At 41.5% G+C, this 17,335-nt stretch overlaps 1 protein-coding gene across 6 annotated transcripts in view; it reads right to left on the reverse strand.

Moving 5' to 3' along the window:
- The window catches only part of RPS6KA5 (ribosomal protein S6 kinase A5), a 191,682-nt gene that overhangs the window by 173,579 nt on the left and 768 nt on the right, over nt 1-17,335 (reverse strand). The window contains exon 1 of one of the 6 annotated variants that reach the window (XM_021099614.1): nt 17,133-17,280. The exons of 3 other annotated variants lie outside the window; for them this stretch is intronic. The gene's annotated coding sequence lies outside the window, so the exon portion shown is untranslated. 2 more of the 6 variants (XM_021099615.1, XM_021099613.1) reach the window with 2 other exon arrangements.

Consider the following 17,335-nt stretch of genomic DNA (forward strand, 5'->3'; position numbering starts at 1 on the left):
AGTAACTTGTGAAAGGGTTTGACTTCACAAAGGTATGGGAGTTACACAGTCTGTGTGAGGCTCTTACTTCTGCACCTGCTGCTGAGCTTGAAGACAGCAGGGCGGGCAGCTGGAAAGGAAAAATCAATACATAGTGGGAAGAAGGAAGGATAAACTGGAACCCCAAATGCAAGCTGGAACCCATAAAACCAAATAAGAACCCAAGTCTGTCTCTTACTACCGACGTGCCTCCAACTTTGATGATGCAGGTAACTGCAGAAAAGCTCCACACAATGGCCCAGGATTCTAGGAAGCTGACAGGGGATACAACAGGACCTAGGGGAGCTGCAGACCCGGCTAAAGCTCCACGTCAACAATAGGACTCAACAGAGTGGCAACAATGTGTGGGAGTCTAGTACCAACCTTCCTATAATGTAAAAGAAATGTGGCTGCTGCTTCAGTTCTGCCTTTAAATCTCCCTCAAAATGTCTTCTGTGGCCAGTTGCTAACCCAGAGCCCAGAAAGGAGTTGAGGGAAATGAATTCCAGTTTAGCGCAGCTGATACAGCATAAACCCACAGAAGGAATACAGCTCTACCACCAACCCTTAGGACTAAATCCTGGTCTGCTTTTTTACCATCATCTGTCCTAGGGCTGCAGGCAATGAGGATCTTTTCAGATGCTGCCATGGAGGCCCTCTATTCCCAGTGTGCCGTGTACTGATAACTAGCTGACCTAAGTCTGTCATTCTCTCGTCTGCAAGGTTTCCAAAGATAAAATAGGTCAGTCAACTTCAATCTTTGCAATTACCAGTCCCCATACCACTCAAGTCCCAGAGCGATGATATAACCCAACACTTAGCTTCCTTGCAGTGCTAGTCCCAATACCAGTGCCCTGCATGGGGGTCTTAGGATCTGTTCTGTCTCACATGCCAAGGGTTCTCACCCCCGCTACCACCAGAAATGGTGTCTCTGTTGCATCTCACCAGCAGGTGATCCACCATTATCCCATTCAAAGTATGCTTTCTAGAGTCACTTTAGATACTATCTTAGTCGGGACTCATGTGCAAGTGTTTTATTTGGGAGATAATCCCAGTGAGAAGGAGGAAGAACCCAGGAGACTGAAATAGGGAAAAAGAAAAAGCCAATTGAAGGATCATTAATGACTCAATGTAATGTGGACCTTTTGAGGAACATACGGGATGCCTCTCAGAATTTTCCACTTTAGGATCAACACAGGGAAGTATTTACAGTCGTCCTTTGGTGTCTGCAGGGGGCACTGGTTCCAGGAGTCTTCATCACCAAAATCACCTACGGTTGCTCAAGCCCCTTACATAAAATGGTGCAGTATTTCGTATAACCTACAAAATCCTCCTGTATACTTTAAATCATCTCTACATTACTTATAATACCTAATACAATGCAAATCTATGTAAATATTGTAATTATAATGTAAATAATCGTCTGGGTAAGGCAAATTCAAGTCTTGCTTGTTGGAGCCTTCTTCAATTTTTTTTTCTGAATGCTTTGATCCTGGTTGGTTGAATCCACAGACACAGAACCCATGGATATGGGATCTGACTGTATTATCCGCTCCCATCCCCCATTACTTGAGGACTGCTGCAGTGGGACATTAACCCTTTACATCTCTGGGAATGTATAGTAGTTCTTGCTGAGCCAGGTCCCATCAGGGTCCAAAATCTCGGAGGAGGAGTCAAAATCCTGGGGCACAAAGTGAAAAATGTGCAGCAGGGATGCTCAAAATTGGATGCCATCAACCTGAAGTGAGTTGATGCCCACAAGAACTGTCTGTCACCGCCACAGCTGGACTTCAGAGTGAGACAGATAGGATGTGAGCTTTTGCACCAGAGATGTCAGGTACAATACCAATCACATGTGTTGTGAGAATTAAAAGAGACATGCAAAATGCTTGGCAGAGTACCTAAGACATAAAACTCAGGAAATGAGAGCTGTTGTTATTAGGCTAGACAATGAACCAAGATCCTGGCAGTGGCACTGGTGAGGAAGAAACAAACAAAGGAGCTATTTCAGCGATGTAATTGATGCAACTGGGAGAAGGAATTGGTGGGCAGGGAGGATGTCAGGTGGAAGAAGTCCAGGATATTTCCAGCTAGGGTCCTGGTAGGATGGAAAATGGCAAGGTCACTCAATAAAACATGGAAAGGTGGAGGAAGAAGAATCGTTCGACTTGAGAGTGTGAGGTCCCTGGGGGCTACCCAGATGTTTTATACCCAGCAGGCAGCTGGATGTAACTGGTAAGGAGCTCCAGAGGAGATCTAAGCTGAAAATAGAGGCTTGGAGGGTAGTTCAAGCCATGGTATTTGACTTCCCAGGAAGAATATGATGAGTTACAAGAAAAGAGGCAGACAAGATAATGGATGACCAATATGCAAGAGAAAAGCAGAGGGATGGTGGCCAGTGAAAGGGGGAGATGGGGCAGCCAGTGACAGAGAAGGAACATGAGTGAGAGTACAGCATCTCTGGGAAGTGAAAGTGCCCACACTCAAGCGCCAACCACTCTAAAGGGGTTGTTCAGTGAGATTACACAGAGGCATTTCCACCTGGATTAGGAAAACAGGGAGATATTTGTAATTTGAGAGAGGACACTTTTGGGGGAGAGACTGAGATGGAAGCCTGATGTTACAGCACATCAAAGAGTAAATGGGAGATAAAGAAGTAGAAACAGCTGGTATAAACTGCTCTTTCAAAATCTGCTGGAAAAGGGAATGATTGGCAAAAACCAGAGGGCCAGAGAGGATTTAAAAAAAAAAAAAAAAAAAACAAGATAATACAAATGTGTTTGTGGGAAGAGGAATTTGAGGATCAGGGAAAGAGAGAAAAAAACGGAGTAAGTTCCTTGAGAAAGAGGAAGATTTCAAAAAGAGGCATCACAGCGTAACATGACTCAATCATCTGTATTTAATATGCCTGAATTTGTTCTTGATATATCAACCAGGAAATACATATTTAGCATCTAATTTACTGGGACCAAACCAATGAAGTTGTGAAAAAACTTTTCTTGTAAAACTTCGCCGTTCCTTACTCAACCATGCAAAAACATAAGCTTCTGAGACTAATTTAGTTTCAGTCAAAAGGTGACAATTGTATGCAGTGAGAAAAAAATCTTTCTCTGCTATTTCAGTTCTTTTTTTTTTTTTTCTTTTTGTCAGGGGGACATAAATTATTTATAAAACAATCTATCAGATAAACACTAATTTAGGGGGTGTCCAGGACTGCATCGAAAGCACCTACAAAAACTCTGAAACCTAAAATCTCCAACCCCTGTCTGCAGGGTCCAATGAGCCCAATTCTAGGGAATCCATGAGAGCTTGAAAACCAGCTAAATACCAGGCACATTAGGTTCCTTTTAACTGCCAGGTGGTAAGCTCTTCTGAAGCTGTTTAGATTTGTGGCTGAGCCTCAAACCATGTCTCTGGACAACATTCTGCTGGAGGCAGAACAAAGTTATATTTAATATCTGTGGATTTTAAAACAATGTTGCCCACTTTTCTCTTATTGCTGGGGTCACTGACCCTTAAGACTCACTGTACTCTTGGTGCATAAAACAGCAGTGTTTACTTATCCAACCGATTCTGGAATTACATGATTGAGCCAATATGAAAACTGAGTCAGTAAGAAAACAAATGCTTATAAAGCAGTAACAAACAGCCTTTTTTTTTTTTTTTTTCCAATACGTGTACCAAATATATTTAACTTAGAAGAACGGAACTAAATATAAAACACTTCAGAAAGAAGAAAAAGAACATTATGCTTACTAAGAATTTGGGCATGATCCAGAGAACACGTTCAGGGAACGACCTCCGTGGAAAGCACAGAGGCCGTTCGATGGTGATACCGGAAAACCTCTTTCTGCGCATTGTTCTACCACATTCTACTCTATAAACTTTCATCTTAGAGTATGTGAATTCTGTCAACTTTTTGTGTGTTTTTCTGTATCTAAGAATTGTTCAAAGACCAGAATAACAATTTTTAAAACAATAAAGCTATTTTTCTTTGAAAAAGAACTGCCTTTTCACAATTCATAGGGAAGGAGGGAAAAAAAAAAAAAAAATGAGCTCGAAACTCCCATATCTTCCTGCCAGCAAATCTACAAATGCACCTGTATCCTCCCCCTCTTCCCTATTGTGAGAGAAGCAACGGGCCTTCCCGTATCAGAGGCCAACCTCCCCCCTCCTCTCCTCACGGCCCCCTTCTCAGGGACCTTGATGCCCTCAGCTATCCCCTCTTATTTGTGTATTTTCAGTATTTTCCTTTCTCCCTCTCTCGCTGTAATGGATTCACACTAATGGTATTTAAATGTGTCCCAGCATCACTCACCTTAAAAAATAACCCTCCTCTTGAACCCCATGTTCCTCTCTAAGTCTCTCGTTCTAATCCCCTCTAGAACCAAGCCTCTCAAATGTTTCCACTTGCATCCACTCCTCCCCCCATTCCAATCTGGCTTCTCCCACCAAATCTCCCTCAAAATTGCCCCCGGGAAGGTTATTAGCTGATGTGTGGGATCTGACACACACCCCTTAACGCACTTTTCCTCCCTGCCTTCCACCACACCTCGACTTCCTAGGTTTCCTTCTGGCTTTTCTTCTGGCTGTTCCTCCTCTGTATTCTTCCTGAGCAATTCCTTTCCTATGCATCTTCTGTATTTTGGAGTTTTTAAGGCTCCGTTCTGAGTCCTCTCCCCTCTCCATTCTACAGTCTTTCCTAAGGTGATCTCATCTACACCTGAGCTTTAAAAGTCATCTAAATGCCAATGATGCTAGAATTTTTACCTGCAGCCCAGATATCTTTTCCAAGCCCCTGACCCATATCCCAAGGCTGAATAAAAGTGCAATAGCTTAGGAGTTCCCGTCGTGGTGCAGTGGTTAACGAATCCGACTAGGAACCATGAGGTTGCAGGTTCGATCCCTGGCCTTGCTCAGTGGGTTAAGGATCTGGCATTGCTGTGAGCTGTGGTGTAGGTCACAGACGTGGCTCGGATCCCCCGTTGCTGTGGCTCTGGCGTAGGCTGGCAGCTACAGCTCTGATTAGACCCCTAGCCTGGGAACCTCCATATGCTGCAGAAGCGGCCCTAGAAAAGGCAAAAAGACAAAAACAAAACCAAAAAAAAAAGTGCGATAGTTTAGATGAGCCTTGGGGCCAGCCCACTTGGGTTTCAAAACTAGTTCTTCTACTTATTTCCTGTGTTACCCTGAGCAAGCTGGTGACCTTGCCGAAACTCAATTTGCCCATCTATAAAACTGAAATAATAATAATAGTACTTACTTCATAAGGTTATTGTGTGGGTTAAATGAGTTAATGAAAGCATCTACTCTGCAGCACATTGGAAGCTTTCACTATCCATGATAACTATTACTCTATGTGTCATTAGAATACATCGAAGGCATCTCAAACTTCAATCTGTATAAAACGGGGTCCTATCTTTTCTGCCCACCCCAAGTGCATCACCCCTGGTTCACCATCTGTGAATTCCAAGGCATGACCCCCCTGAGTGACTGAATATGCTATCACTCCTAGGATAAGGGATTTTTGCTGCAGATGTAACTAAAATCCCAAATCAGTTGACCTTATGATGGGAAGAGTGTCTAGGTAGGTCGGACCTAATCACATGAAGCTAGAGATCAGAGAAGATCTGGAAGTCACGGAGTCTAAGCACAGGAAGCACACCTTTGCTGGCCTGAAGATGGAGGGACCAAATGAAAAGGGATGCAGATGGCCTCTACAAGCGACAGAGCGCCCCAGCGGACAGCCACTGAGGAAACGGAGACCTCGGGCCATCGACTGCAGGAATGAAAATCTGCCAATGGCAGCAATGAGCCTGGAAGTAAATTTTCACCCAGACCCTCCAGACAAGAGCTCAGGCTACCTACCTTGATTTTTGCCATGCCTCGAGGAATTTCAATACTGAATGGTGAGCTAACTAATGGATGCTATTACAAGCCACTTAAGTTTGTGGTAATTTGTTATGCAGCAATCAAAAATTAATATACCATTTGGAGTTCCTATTGTGCCTCAGCATTGATGAACCTGACTAGCACCATGAGGACGTGGGTTTGATCCCTGGCCTTGCTCAGTTAAGGATCCAACTTTGCGGTGAGCTGTGGTGTAGGGTGTAGACATGGCTCAGATCTGGCGTTGCTATGGCTGTGGGGTAGGCCAGCAGCTATGGTCCAATTCGACCCCTATCCTGGGAACTTCATACACTGTAGGTGCAGCCTTAAAAAGACAAAAATTAAAAAAAAAAATTTTTAAATACACCATTTGAACAAATGGTCCCTTCAAACATATGTTTGTTCCAGCCCAAAAATCCCATATCACTACAATACCAAGTTCTGTTGATTCTACCTCCTAAATACATCCCAAATATATTCACAATTCTTAATCCCTAATTGTTACCCAATCAGTCCAAACTGGTATATTCCATCTGAATTATGGTCACAGCCTCCTAACTGGACTCCCTTCAGATACTTTTTCCCTCATTCTGCTCACAGCAAGGGAGTCTTTTTTACAGTGAAAAAGTCATCTCTGAAAAATCCTTCAACAGCTTCACACCGTGCTCAGGGTAATGCCTGCACTTCTTATAACCTATACAACACTGCGCCACTGGCCCCGGCTACCTGCTCAGCCCCATTCCCCATGACCTTCAAGCCACTGAGGCCTTTCTTCCAGTAAACCCGGTGTGCCACGCCATCTCCCACTTTAGACCATCTGTGTCACTCCCTTCGGCAGAAAGGCTTAACCACCCCCCTGCCACTCATCACCCCGAAGAGCCAGGGCCTCCTCAGAACATTCCTACTTCACAGAAGCCTTCCTTCCCTCACCCTCCCACGAGGCCAGGCCACGCTGTTAGACTCGCTCATAGAAGCCGTACTTCTTCATGGTTTATCACTACTGCAATCCCATAGTTGGATAATTACGTCCTTGAGGTCTTTCTCTTAGATATAGTTCAGGGAGGCTAGGAGCCATGTCTACTTTATTCCCTGCTAAAATTCAGCATCTGCTTCGGTGCCAGGCAATACTATCAACAAATCCTTAATGGATGAATAAAACTGCAGCTCTTCAGCCCAGCTTATACTTGACGAAATGACATCTAAATTAGGAGTTTGATTTGAGTGTGCCCCTTAGATTAGTTTTAATCTAGCCCCAATTATGATATCTCCTTAAAAACAAAGGACATGGTATAAAGGAAAAACAGGGGTAAGTTCATGGGAAAGGGTTAACACAAATCTGCTAAGATTTGGTGTTCATGCCCTTTTCATGCAGCATCATTCACTTAGATTTGAGGTGCAACATTATCCTTATTATGTATTTGAATTAGTTTTTCCTTTGGGGAAAAGCATAACATTCCACTCCAGTATGGATGTGATTAGAGGACAGAGTGCTTTGGTTGACAGAATTTTCCAATGACTGATGGGATATGCCTGAGTTCCCTCCTGGCTGAGCAGGTTAAGGATGCAATGTTGTCACTGCTGTGGCTCTAGTTACACCTGTGGTGTGGTTGGATCCCTGGTCTGGGAACTTCTGCATGCCACAGACGCAGCCAAAAAAAAAAAAAAAAGAAAGAAAAAAGAAACTCTAAATATATTAAGATATATGTGATGCTCAGTACAGGCAATAAACCTCATTTTTTAAAGAAATGACAGGATATCCCACTAATGTAGAAAACTGCTGGTACAAAGATAACCCTGGTATGACCTCTACCTTCTGCCAATAAAATTTGCTTTTAAAAATACGCCTTTATTTCATTGATTTCTCACTATGGATTTTTTAAAAAGTCTAAAATGCTATTAACTAATCAGAGACCTTACTTTTTTTATTTTTAGGAGAAATATAAAACTAACATGAACACTACATGATAAAGATTTTAGTTAAGAAGCAAAACACTTCTTAAATAGAAAGTCCAGTATCTTTCCATATTGTCCATATTACTCACAGTTTGTAAATATGTGTTTGGATATAAATGCATTTATTTAATTATATATTTACCTAATTTCTGCCTTGGTCCAGAAAAGATTTAAGGTAAATTAACTAAAGCATATAAAAGAAAAAGAAAATTAAGAAGAAAGGTTAAGGACATAAAGTGACACCAGGAAGAGGCTCAAGATGGGATGTCAGACCACAATTTTTTTGTGACACAGGCTTGAGATGCGAAGCTTTCTGGCCACCAACTTGATAAAAGAGGTCTGCTCCAGGGATCCACCTCACAGCATCCACGTGAAAAACCCAAGAGCTGGTCAAAAGCATCTCAGCCAGGTTTGAGATCAAGATCAGAAAGGAACGTCTTCTTGGGGATTCCGAGAGAGGACATCATTCTACCTCTACAAAGAATGACACGTGCTACCATTTTCTACTAAATCGTTCTGATTGGCTGCTTCACACTGGGATCATATTCAGTTACCCAAGCCTGGGGCAAAACTCTCTTGGTTCATCCAATCTTAAGCAAGACATGTTCATTTCCTCTTGCTGCTGTAAAAATTACATAATCTGCATGGTTTATTAAAACATCAATTTGTCTTATTACGGTTCTGGAGATCAGAAGTCTCAAAGAGGGTCTTACACAGCTAAAATCGAATGACAGTAGAGCCGCATTCCTTTTGGACCCTCCAGGGAGAAGATCTGTTCTTTGGCATCTAGAGCCTACTTGCTTTCCTTGGTTCATGGCCCCCTTCCAGCAATGGCATCACAGCCTTCCCTGCTGCCATTGTCACCTCTCCTCTCCCCATCCACATCCATCTGACTCTTGACCTGTCTAACCTACCTCTTATCAGGACCCTGTGATGTCACTGAGCCCACCTGCAAAATCTCCCCACCCTTCATCACATCTGCGAGGTCTCTCTGTCATGTAGGAAACATATTTGCGGGTTCCAGGTTAGGACATCCGGGGGCTAGGGAGGGGGAGGGTGTCTTCATTTAGCCTCCCACACAAGATTCCATCATTTACCTGTTTGGAGCTACCCGCAGTTTACAAATTGTAAGGACTGTGTCCGAAAAGTAGCAATGTAAGGCCAAATTTGCATAATAACAGGAAAAATCACCAACGGAAAAACTTAATCAAAAGACTTTTTTAATTCAAGAGTTAATCATAGAACTATTTTAAGTACCAAGTTCACTCTCTCTATGGCAAATAATTTGATAAACGAAAAACATTATTTACACAAGTTTTGGTCAGGGACACACTAATTATATAAAAAGAAGCACACCTACACAAAAACAAGTGTGAAATCAAAAAAAAAAAAAAAAAAAAAAAGACTGCAATACCCTGGACTGTGCTAAAAATTGGGAACTTTCCCCCTATTCTCTCTGCAGTTGCAGGGCAGGATGCCTATAGAGTATTTTTTTTTTTTTTTAAGGTAACCAGCTCACTCACAACTTAAAGAAGGTATGAAGTCCAGAGAAACTATTTGATTTGGGAAGGAACAGCTATAGCTGAACCGAGAGGGACACTGTTAGGGACAAATGTAATGAGGGCAAGATCTTCATCTTCCCTGAAAAACAAGAGGACTGTAGGAGCACTCATACCTTTGAGGTGCACGAGATCTACCAATCATTCCGGGAGCTCCAAGGAGAAAACCGCAACAAACCCTCCTTCCCACTGCATTTTGAGACTGATATCTCTCCACAGTGTATTTAATTGCAAAGCTTCAGTCAACACATGATGTTATTATGCTAGATTTTTCCCTGGAGGAATTTTCACCAAGCACCAGCTTCTTTTTCAGGGGAAGAAGTCAATCCTGCCCATCAAAGCACTTTAGGTCTTCAGAAAGCTGAGGTTTCAAGATTCTTTCTTGCTTTGCAGTACAGGTTAATGTTGGGTCTGAGACAACAGCAGACTTGCCGCCTGAGAAGGTTCCCTACCATTGACTGCAAATACAAAATCTACTTGAAGCCCCTCGGACTTAATGGGCTGAGATGCAACCTCCTTTGCCCAAAAAGATCATTTTCTTAATCTCTAAAACTCATGGTAGACAATTAAGAAGGGATTTTCTTTTAAGGTCTAGTATCTAAGGAATTAAGTGAGGGTACTAGCAATAACCTAGTGATATTTTTTACTTTCCTAGTGTATCCTCTAAAGCTAAAGAAAGAGCATGAATTCTGCCTACTCTTCTCAAGGTAAAGGAAATGTGAAAAAAGGAAATGAACCATAAAAATACACACACACACACACACACAACAAATATATATTTTTGCATGTATACTATAAAAAGGAGAGTGCACTGCTCTCACAGACAACTAAGACTGTCATTGAAATCTTTCAAAGTGTTTTATTATAATCATTTTCCTAAAGAGCTAATTAGAAATTAAATCACTATAAGTGGAATCATAGTCAAAGAGCATCAGGGAATCATTTTTCAATGGGATTCAATCATGAATCCTCTGTCAAAACAGAATTATTTTTTAAAGTACACCACTACTGCGGACTTTTATCTGTAGCAAGATTTCCAGAGAAATTCCATAGAACACCAATTTAATGCCAGTATATGCTCTAGAGATAACTAAGTCTAACACGTTTATTTTATGGATGAGAAAATTTCGGCTCAGAAAATGAAATGACTTATCCCAGGGCATAGAAAGTTGGGGGGCAGAGCTAGAAATGTAATCCACCCCCAACGTCTGCTAGCCTTTACTTAGAAGACCCTAAGTATGGCTGACAGCAAACAGGTAAGGTCTTTACCTGGCGGCAGAAATCAATCAAACAAAATTTTGGAGAAACCAGACAAAGACATTACAAAAAAAACAAAACTAGAGACAAATATTGACACAAAAATCCTCTACTATTAGCAAACTGAATTCAGAAAGGTGAATTAAAAAAAAAATTACATACCATTAGCAAGTGGGATTTATCCCAGGAATATAAGGCTGGCTTAACATTTCAAAATTAATTAATGCACTATACCTTATTGATAAAACAAAAAACAAAAGCACATGATCATCTCCATAAATGCAAAAAAAAAAAAAAATCCAATGTCTTTCCATGATTAAAAACACCCAAGCTATGAAAAGAAGAGAGGAGTTCCCATTGTGGCTCAGTGGGTTACAAACCCGATTAGTATCCATAAGAATACAGGCTCAATCCCTGGCCTGGCTCAGTGGGTTGGGGATATGGTGTTGCCACAAGCTGTGGTGTAGGTGCAGATGCAGCTCGCATCCTGTGTTGTGGTGGCTGTGGTGTAGGCCAGCAGCTGCACCTCCAGTTAGACCCCTAGCCTGGGAACTTGGTATGCCACAGGTGCAGCCCAGAAAAAGCAAAAAAAAAAAAAAAAAAAAAAGTTGAAGAGAATTTTCTCAGTCTAATAAAGCACTTATGAAAACCCCCAGCTAACTTCACACTTAATGGTGAAAGACTAAAGCTTTCTTCCTAGGATCAGTAATATGTACTTGCACTAATTCTATTGAAAACTGTGCTGAAGATTCTAGCCAAGGCAATTAAGCAAGAAAATTAAAGAAAAGGCATGCATATTGGAAAGGAAGAAGTAAAACTATCTCTATTTGCAGATGACACGATTTTGTAAGACATCTAAAAACTAATATACTAGCTGATATATACACTAGCTAATATATACATATTATAGTATATTTAGAACTAACACACTAGCTCAGCAAGGTTGCAGGATATAAGATCAATACACAAAAATAATTGTATTTCTATATAATTTCAATGAACAATCCAAAAATTAAATTAATACCTATTCTATAATACCATCAAAAAACAATAAAATATTTAGGAATAAATTTAACAAAAGAAGTACAAACACATATGCTGAAAACTACAAAATGTTGAAAGATATTAAAGAAGTTCTAAATGAAAGGGAAACTACTCCATGTTCACGGATCACAAGACTTAATATGCTAAGATGGCAACACTACCAAAATGGACCTACAGAGTCAATGCAATCCCCTACCAGAATCACAGCTTCTTTGCAGAAATTGACAAGCTAATTCTAAAATTGATGTGGAAATTCAAGAGACCCAAAATAGCCAAAACAATCCTGAAAAAGAACAAGGTTGGAAGGCTCATAATTCCCAATTTCAAAACTTAAAAAAAAAAAAAAAAGAACAGTTACAGTAGTCAAGAGAGTGTGGTGCTGACATAAGGACAGACATAAAAATCAGTGGAACTGAACTGAGAGTCCATAAATAAACCCATACATCTACAGTCAACTAATTTTTGACAAAAACGAGCGGAGACAATAAAATGGGAAAGAACAGTCTTTCAACAAATGTATCAAAAACCTAACTGTAACAGCTAAAACCACAAACCTCTGAGAAGGAAATAGAGACATAAATCTTCAGGACTTTGAATTAGTCAATGATTTCCTAGATACAAAGCCAAAAGTACAAGAAACAAAAGAAAAAAAATTAACTGGACTTCATCAAAATTAAAGACATCAGTGCTTCTAAGAATATCACCAAATAAACAAAAAAGAGAGAATCCACTTTATGGGAGAAAATATTTGCAACCTATATATCTGATAAGGGATTTGTATCTAGAATACATAAATACTCATAACTCAAAAATAAAAAGAGAAACTAGGAGTTCCCATGGTTGCTCAGCAGGTTAAGAACCCGACATGGTGTCTGTGAGGATGCAGGTTTGATCCCTGGACTCAGTGGGTTAAGGACCAGGCGTTGTCACAAGCTGCAGCGTAGATCCCAGATGCAATTTGGATCTTGTGTTGCTGTGGCTGTGGCAGCGGCTTGCAACGGCAGCTCTGATTCTACCCTTAGCCCGGGAACTTCCACATGCCACAGGTGCAGCCGTAAAAAGAAAACACGAATTAACCATTTAAAAAATGGGCAAAGGATCTGGATAGACATTTCTCTAAACACATACAAATGGCTCATGAGCACATGTAAAGATGCCCAACATCACTGGTCAAGAGGAAACACAAATCAAAACCACAGTGAAATGCCACTTCATACTCAGTGGGATGGCTATAAGCAAAAGACAGACCACAACAAGAGATGGCAAGGATGCGGAGAAACTGGAGCCCTTGTACACTGCTAGTGGAGCTGCGAAGTGGTGCATCCACTTTGGAAATTTTACAAGGTTAAGTGCAGACTTACCATGTGGATCCAGGATTTGACTCTTAACATCTACCCAAGAAAAATGAAAACACAGGTCCACACAGAAACATGTATCCAAATACAAGCACACAGCAGCATGATTCACAACAGTCATGACAACTGATAACCCAAATGTCAATCAACTGATGAGTGGACAAACAAAATACAGCATATCCACACAATGGAATACTATCCACCCATTTTAAAAACGAAGTGCTGATACTTGTTACAAATGGATCAATCTTGAAAACACTATGTTCAGCGAAAGAAGTCAAACATAAAAGGCCACGTATGATAAAGTTCCACAATATGAAATGTCCCTAGGCAAATATATAGACAGAAAGCAGAATTAGAGGTTGGTTGCCTAGGGCTGGGGTGGGTGGTGGGAATGTGGAATGGCTGATATAAATGGGTGAGATGTTTCTTTTTAGGGTGATGGAAAGGTTCTAAAATTAGATTGTGGTGATGGTTGTATAACTATAAATATACTAAAATTCACTGAACTGTACAGCTTAAAACAAGTGGATTTTACGGCATGTAAATTACATCTGAAAAGAGCTGTTTAACAAAACAAAACAAGACATTGGGGCTTCCACCTTGCTCTTTCTCATTGATCACTTGTTCTAGGGGAACCAGCTGTCTTGTCATGAGGACATTCAAGCAGCTGTATGGAAAGGTCCACATGGCAAGGGACCGAAGCATCCTGCCAACAACACATGAGGGAGATGTCTTAGAAGGGAACTTCCCGCCCCAGACAAGTCTTCCGGTGAACGCGGTTCTGACCAATATCTCAACTACCACTCATGAGAGACCCTGAGTCAGAACCAGCAAGCTAAGCAACCCTTGAATTCCTGACCCACAGAACCCATGTTGCTTCAAGCCACGAAATTTGGGGACAATATGCTACACAGCAATAGACCCGCGCCTCAGGGTTAGGCTCTCTCTCCGAATGACGGAGGTCTAAGGAAATTTCTTCCAGAGTTCAGTTTCACCCCCATCTTCATGTTCACTATAGTAGCTGCCATGTTAGTAGCACCTGATCCCACTCCCTGGCCTGAGGTGAACGATCCAAAAGCAAAAAGCAGGCTAATAAAATCCTTCCATATGATTTTTGTACCTAAAGTTGATAAAAAAAAAAAAAAAGCAGTTGTCTCTGCGATAACCAGAGCTGTAAAATGTCAAACTTGGGGTCTATCAGCAGCCATGCTCTTTGCCATGTGGAAAAAGGTGAACAGCAGTGGAGAAGAAAGAACCCCCTGCATAGAGACAAGCAAAGATTCATTATGGAGCAAGTACAGACAACAGGCTTGATTCCTGAAGCAATCTTGTTCTTCTGGTGGGAGACCATATGTGTCTGGTAACACCAGCATATAAAACAGAACTCAGTACAGAAGAGGTAATGAAATATTTTTTGAAAAATAAGATATAACCCAATATACTTTCAATAACATCGCCATCTTTTTTGCTGCTGTTGTTGAACAGTGATTATTCAAATCCTAAAAATCCTAACTTCTTCTCTGCTACCTTTATACCGTGTATATCCTTCTATTATCATCTTACAATATATCTTAATAAATGGTCTCATGGCCTCCTCCCCTACCATCAGGGAGCAAGAGATTTTCTTACTCCTTTTTTGTATCATCAGTACCGTTTAGCCTAGAAATCAGAAAGTGTCAAGAAATATATGTTTAACGGACCGAATCAGTCCTTTCCTCTTCATTTTTAGCTTTCATAGTCATCAGTTTATCAGCCACCTAACATCTACAAGATACTGGGAATACAATCAGTTGCTACACTTTGTTCTGGATTTCCGTATCTTCAACGCATTCATTCAACAGATATGTGAGTACCTACCAATGAGAGGGGCCGAAAATGGGCAAAGGACATGGTGGCTTCCCTGAAGGACCTTACAGTCCAGCACAGACAGTAAATCAATTACTACACTTTGTGTGTTAAATGTTGTGAAGAGGCTGCTAAACAGTGGGCTCACAGGGAGCTTACACTCTACTTCAGAAGGCAAGACACATTCAGAAGAAGATGACAGCCTGGCAATGCCGCATAGGCTAAGCACCAAATGAGTGATTTGCTTTCCAAGGGACCCTGGAAAAGATACTGTGATGGAGTGATCTTCAGAGTTACATGCAATCACATCTCCTGAGCGCCTACTTTACGCCAAGCAAACCGCTGAGCATTTTTCCAAGAGTCTCATTCAAGCTTCACTTCTGTAGATGAAAGGGTGAGTCTGATCAAGGCTACATACCTAGTAAGTGGCAGAGCCGGCGTTTGGAATGAAGCCTCTTCCAATGTCATGCCAAGTACACCCTGCTACTCAGTCTACACTCGGGGAACAATTTCCCTATCCTTATAGGTAACTTGCATTGCCTTCTCACTCATCCTACAGCACACAATACGGTGTTTGGCACAAACGAACAATCACCAACTGCTGACTTGACGTGATTATATGCTTGTCCACATGTTGAGAAGCAAGGGACCACATCAGATCAAATTACTTTGGTGCCTATTATAGCATCATGTGCTGACAGGGGCCCAGTTGGCTAAGATGAGCAAATCTTTCAAGTTATATTTTAACAGTGTTTTTGACCACTATATCCGGTCAGTTGTTCCAGTATTCAGCAATAAATCAAAATGACTGTTCATTTCCTCTGACAGTTAACAGTACTAATGAATTCAGTATAATCTCATCATCCATCAGAAAAATTTCTAAAATGCAAACTTGAGGCTGATGATTCACTTGGTTAGTAGAGAAGGGGAAATAAAGCAGTACTCATTGTTTTCTACAAAACTAGCATTGTTTGCAAAACCCAGAAACTGAGCAGTTGATTCACTGCTAATAAAATAGGTTGCCTTGGTCATTAGGCAAAAGAAGCATATGACTTCAAGAGCTTTTGCTGTACAGCATGATTCCACATACATAAATCAGTGACTTGTTATGTAAGAAAAGAAAAAGAAATTCAAAATCTCCACACCAGAAAGCACCCGACACTGAGCATGGCACAAAGCAGATACGGATTAAATGTTTACTTTATAAATTATTTAATGGCCCTTTGAAAACATCAGTTGTCTATTAAATTGAGAGGAAAATCAACCAGACATACACAGGCTGTGCTAGGAACTCAAAAAATTATGCAGTAACTGGTTCAAGATATGTAACAAATACACAAAGGCCAAAAAAAAAATTTCTTAAACCAATGTTTTAAAATGTTGAAATAAGTAAGCATGCATCTGACATCCCTCTTAAATTAAGTCACCACACTGGCGCTCAGTGGAAGGCTAACTGGCAATAACAAAAACTAAAAGAATGGATGACAGACCTAACTTTACAATCTGTTCAGAACAGTAGCAAGGTGTAGCAGGTAATACACCTGAAACCTGCTATATAAGCTTTGTCTAAACGATGAAAGAATATCCCAATATGCCAAAGAAGCTGAATCAAAAGCCTTAATAAACACTAACAAGAACATTTAATAGTAATAATAAACAACTCATTAAAATGTCCTATCTGTTCAAAAATGAAAAAGGGTGACTAATACGAGACTGGCTCCACAAATCCAAATCCAAACTGTACTGCTGAGTCCAAATAAGCATTTTCCAAAATGAATGACCCAGACCCACAACGAATAAAGTAATCTACCAAGTATAAAGCTTGGAACGACCCAAACCTCAGAACACGGGCGCTTAAGCGGGGCTTGTCAGTCGCTTTTACCTAGAGCTTTAAATTTACTGAGCCTTCTTCTCAAGAGACCTATGAAAGAAATTCAAGGCCAAGTATACTATTTCATGAAGACTGCAAATAAAAGCATTCAGTCCCTGGAGCTCGCGATCCCTCTTTAGGTCACTGGAGACTGGGCTCCTGAAAAGGCCGGCGGACAGTCACCCTTTTATCTTGCACAAGACCCAGCACCTTAGGGACCCCTACAGGGAACCAAAAGAGCGGAGAAGTGAGTCATGCTCCAAAACTAAGCGTCGTTCACCCTACACTGAGGAAGGCGCACCTTTCACCCTAGACAGGATGCAGTGACAGATGTGTCACCTGTGCGGGAAGGGGGCGCGAAGACATCCTCAGAGTCAGTGCCAACAGGCAGCAGTCGGCTGCTCCGCGGGCCCCAACGCCCGGCGCCCGCCGCTCATTCCCGGGCTCCGGAAAACTTTCGGCCAGCTCCCCTTGGACGCGCCCCCAATTCCCGGGACCCCTGGACTCCCGCCCCGCCCGCAGGGCCCCGCCCCCGGCCCGCC

Source organism: Sus scrofa, chromosome 7 (assembly GCF_000003025.6).
Source record: "Sus scrofa isolate TJ Tabasco breed Duroc chromosome 7, Sscrofa11.1, whole genome shotgun sequence".
NCBI lineage: Eukaryota > Metazoa > Chordata > Mammalia > Artiodactyla > Suidae > Sus > Sus scrofa.